Raw genomic sequence first — 5000 nt, 5'->3', positions numbered from 1 at the left:
CACACACACACACACATATATATATATATATATATATATATATATATATATATATATAATTATATATATGTATATATAGTTATATATACATAAACACATACACAAATATATACAGTATATGTACGAATAAACACACACGGCCACTTCGTGTGTCCAATGAACTGCTTCTCGGCGGCGAAAGTCTTTTCCGCCAGAAACCGAAATCACAAACGAATCACGTGACGCTTTAAGAGACCGCCCTTAATGTACGGACATTTTTAGGTCACTGGCGAAAGGGAGAAGGATATTCAAAGTTCATCTGTTGCCCGCGTTAAAGTTCACGAGTTCAGCGCAACTCGGACGTAAAAAAAAGTTAAAAAAAAGGTGGAAAAAAGGGAAGCTAAAAATAAAACGATACAGATTTTTAAAATGTTTTCCAGTAAATTATATATACGTCATATGTCGTTTGTATTATATAAAACGAACTATATCTGATTTGATAACTGACTGCCTAGGAAATCTATCATATGAAATCTTCGGCGAAAAAGCTCTTTATACATATAAATATAAACTCCTTTTCTTCGTCTGCTATGATTGCATAGTGTTTACGCAGGGTTGCCAATCATAATGTAAGATGGATAGCATAATAACTGATACGATATAAACCAATATTGGGACATTTGTAATATAATTAGATGAGAAATTGGTATAATATACCTGGAATATATACGAATAACTTTTCAGTGAATATTCCTTTACTATTAAACAACCTAGTTATTTGTAAACGTTTGTCACTCTGATAACAATATAATATCAACAAAGATTGCCGTACTTAATTTATTTAGATTTGAGTAAAGAAAATAAAAATAGTACACGAAAAAATATCAGGATTCGTAAAATAACAACAAACTTGAAAATAAAAATGACCGAAATCTATATTCAGTCTCCCAGGTGAAGCGATGTCAACATTTTGGTACGAAGTTGAGTGTCGTCTGTCGTGAAAATTTTTTGAAACTTCCTTGGCTATTTTTCTGTATTCTTTGGAGTTACAGTGCATGGGAATTACTACAAGGAAATGTTCTAGGGGAGACGACGGTGAGTAAAGAGAGAAATGAAAGATTAGAAGATCGTACAGTTAATAATTCGTTAACTTCTTCACATGAGAGAGATGGGTGATGTTTACAGGCTCTTGTTTATGTTTTCTTTGTTTTGCGTTTTTCGTCTAGTTAATCGCCGGTTGTTTGTCTGTCAGATATCACTCTGTGGTCACGGTGTATGTCTCTTGAATTCATTCGTTAGGGAGATATAACGTGATACTGTCGTTAGGTTTCCTAGGTTATTGAAGTAATCAATTCAATCGATATTATTTAGATTATCGTTGGTATTTCCACTGGATTTGGAATTGCCATTATCTTATTAAATTTAGTTTTGTCTTACATGCTCACAGACAATTCTGTTGTCAGTTGCTACATATCGTTGTGAATTACAGGCTTAGTAAGGGAGACATTATTTTGTGTTGTTGAATTTGTAATTGTTTTTCACTTGTTTTTTTTTATATGTATTTTATGTTAATGATAGTTATTGGGCTAAATTAAGAACAAAGATGCCCTCAATACAGACCAGCAATGGTGCCCTCTCATCCTCCCAATGGTGTTCCTTCAGCCCATTCAGTGGTACCCCATTTGCGTGTAGTTAATTCGGTGTTATGATATCAGTTATGAATTTTAGAAATTTGCTGCTCTTAGAATATACTTTTAGGCCCTATTTGTAAATCTAGAATTTCCCTTAAGTTTAATGGCAACAGTAATGGTATCAATTCATTTTGATGTCTCTTCTATGTGTTCCTTAGTACTTATATTACTATGTATGTATGTATGTAGTCAGTGCTGTAGTCTTCACACTTTTTGTTCTGACAAAGAAGAGCTTGGACTTGTTATATATAGTTGACTCAGGATTGAGGCTTCTATGGAGCCAGTACTTCCAGCTCTTGATTTATAATTACATTACGTTGCTGAGCTCATGAGTTTGCAAGGGTAGCAGTGTAATTATATTTAAGTTTGATATCCGCCCAACTTCTATCCAACCTCTGCTTGAAGGTGTTGATGGAGTTTGCCTTCACAACTTCTGGGTGCAGCATTCCACACAAGAACCACACAGATGAGAAAATAGTTTTAACAATCTTTAAGTCTAGAAGTTTTCTAGAAGAGCTTGTAGTCATGTCCCGTTGTTACTGTAGCCAAACTTCTTTCAAACATATCTTGGCTTAATTCCTCATGTTAGTAACCTTTGGTAATCTTAAATGTTTTTATCATATCAATTCTTTGAGAAGCAAGAGTTGGCAATTCCAACTCTCTCAACAACTAGGTCTTGCAGCCTAGGTATCATCTTTAAAAACAGTTTTATCATATTCCCAAACAGTTTTATCACCCATTGTCAATGGTGACCATGCTTGGTTATAATAGTTGAGGACTCGCCATGTTATAGTTGCAAATGATAATTTAAAGGATTTTTTGTTTCAAGTTTTGAGTGATATTATTATCCCTACTGGATCCTTATGTTGATGATAGCATGCCAGGGAGGTCAGTTAACATATCTTGCATCATTATTTGATGTGTGCTCATCTCATGTATTGTGTATTCTTGTACCCCTCGCATGATTTGTGATCCATTATTACACATGAACTTGATACCTGAGATTAATGCTCATTCTTTCTTTCAGGGAGGATGTAGGGATGGTGAAGAAAGCGCAGAACTGGGGCTTAAGGGTAAGTGTGATCCAGGTGGTGGTGGATGGTATGGCTTTTTCCTTTTATTATTACCTTTGTTATTTTGTAGCACGTAGGAAGAAAATGAATAATTCTGCAAACAGGTTAGGGCTGCCAACAACCCCACACCAGTAAGAAATATTCTTACCCCTTTTTTTTGATGTTTGTGGCAACCTGTTGAATGGTTTGAAGCTTTGCAGAAGGTAATTTAGTTGTTTTTTTTTATTTATGATGCATTTCTTTATTTTTGCTCCCTTTTTCTATAAAGTTATGTTTATTTTTTATTTTTGCTTTTCAGGATCTGTTTTATACAGCAGTAATTTTTTCTGAAGAAAAATTGTATTATTTTTTTTAAAGCAGTTGTATTAAAAAGCACTTTTATTTTTTGGAAAATGTATTTAGATATTTCTGTATTGGAGTTGTGTGGGCATCTATACTTATTTCCTTGCATTGACACAGTGTTTACTTATGAAATCATGACATTTGGTGCCTAATAATCCACTTTACTAGGTGTCCATGGAGGAATTTAGAAAGGGTTCTGTGACTTGTCTTCAGTTCAGTCTCATAATGTATAATATATATTGTTTCAACTAAAGAGAATTTTCTTTTATGGTAGGCATGTTATTATTTTTGTCTTGTGAAGATACAGACTAACCATACATTAGAATACGATAACTAGTGTTAAATATGATAAAAAAGGGGAAATAAATAGTAGAAGAAAAACTCAAGAATCAGATTTTCATTTATTTTACATTATGAATGCAAACACCTTGCCTGTAGCTTATGTCTGATTTCTTCTTTTATTTCTGTAGCTTTTAATAAATGTGTGTTATGCTTGAGTTTAAATAAATGATTTTTGCATTTACTGCTTTTGTGACTGAATTTTTTTTTCTGGAATGCCAATGTGTTTTGATGTTTGCCTTTGAGCATTATTTTATCTTTTTTCTTCGTCTTTATCTCTTTTTTTTCTAGTCATCCAGAGAAATGCTCTTGCTCAGGCATTGTCATTGACTCATCTGCATTTTTTAGTTAAAAGCACTGGAGGCTAATAACAGATGCAAATATTTATGTGGATGTAATTATTTCTTTGTTTTGATTGTGTGAAAATGCCATTCTGTTTTGGACTTTGATCATCACAATTTCAGTAAAGGATTGGAACTTTAATTTAAAACAAAACGTTCATTTCCCGTGGCAAGAAATATTTATATCTAAAAATCTTTGCTTTCATCTCCAGAACTGAAATGTTTAATTGCATTTTTCTTTTGGATTATGATATGAGTCTGACGGTTAGTCTAGAATTTTGTTACTGGTATCCAGAGATTCTTCATGATAATCTTAAGATTTGTATCTCACTGAATATCTTGTAGGTATCTTTCATCACCAATATCAGTGACAGCAAAACTTATATCTATAGCAAATCTAACCTATGTAGGATAAACATTAGTATATTACAGGGATTTAACTAAGTGTTCAAGGCAATGTGAGTAAACATTCACTAGCTTTGGTTCAATTTAACTTGCTCTTTATTTAAAGATTTCCCTACTGAGATCCATCAGCATAAGCCACTGTTCTGGAATAGAATGATAATTCAACTGGATTCTTTCAAAGCAGATGATCTGAGATGAGCCTTTGCTGAGCATTTCTCTGGTGGTTGGCTGTGGCTAAGATAAGAAGGGCAAAATATCTTCTGTTTATAACTGTGTCTGCTCTCTGAGGCTGCTGCTTTTCCCATCTCCCTCGTTACTACAGCTCTGAAACCTCCCCGTTGGCATTTGTTATTGTCGGTAAGTATATGCTCCATACTTGCCAGACCTTTGATGAGTAATTCTTAAATTGACACTGTAGTAAACAAGAGGTTGTGGAAATGAGTAGACTCAGACTTTGCAAGATTTTTTTTGTAGTTGTTCTATTGTTTATTTACCTTGGTAGGAATAACAGTCAGCCAAAAAGTTGGATAAATAAGATTTCTTAGAAGAGCTTTGTAAAAAAATAGATTTGATTTTCTGAATGCTCTTCATCCTCTACATAGATACTATACTGCATGCTCTCTTTTTCTAATGAGAGTAGCCTATTAATCAAAATGTTGCCCATGATTTAATGATAATTCTAGAGCATTTGATTAGTGAATTCAGAGAGAGAGAGAGAGAAAGAGTTGGAAAAAACAGATCTTGCAAAGTCTATATGAGCAATAGTTATAGCCTCTGTCCCTGGCCCGGCCATTTTCCAGCAACTATACCACTAGCTGCCGCAGCCCTCC

At 33.8% G+C, this 5000-nt stretch overlaps 1 protein-coding gene and 1 long non-coding RNA gene across 2 annotated transcripts in view; one reads left to right on the top strand and one right to left on the bottom strand.

Moving 5' to 3' along the window:
• Nucleotides 1-215, bottom strand: part of LOC125036863 — a 4532-nt gene extending 4317 nt beyond the window's left edge. The window contains exon 1 of the long non-coding RNA XR_007115928.1: nucleotides 137-215. This is a non-coding gene — a long non-coding RNA (uncharacterized LOC125036863). The remainder of the gene's footprint in view (nucleotides 1-136) is intronic.
• A 769-nt stretch (nucleotides 216-984) lies between these two features.
• LOC125036957 (inositol hexakisphosphate and diphosphoinositol-pentakisphosphate kinase 2-like) overlaps nucleotides 985-5000 on the top strand; it is a 117476-nt gene continuing 113460 nt past the window's right edge. Inside the window, exons 1-3 of the mRNA XM_047629918.1 lie at nucleotides 985-1074; nucleotides 2698-2743; nucleotides 4971-5000. The exon at nucleotides 4971-5000 is cut by the window's right edge and continues 92 nt beyond it. The gene's annotated coding sequence lies outside the window, so the exon portion shown is untranslated. The remainder of the gene's footprint in view (nucleotides 1075-2697; nucleotides 2744-4970) is intronic.

Source organism: Penaeus chinensis, chromosome 22, assembly GCF_019202785.1.
Source record: "Penaeus chinensis breed Huanghai No. 1 chromosome 22, ASM1920278v2, whole genome shotgun sequence".
In the NCBI taxonomy this organism is placed as follows: Eukaryota; Metazoa; Arthropoda; class Malacostraca; order Decapoda; family Penaeidae; genus Penaeus; species Penaeus chinensis.
The sequence above is the reverse complement of the archived record's forward strand: the minus strand, read 5'-3'. Positions and strand labels throughout refer to the sequence as shown.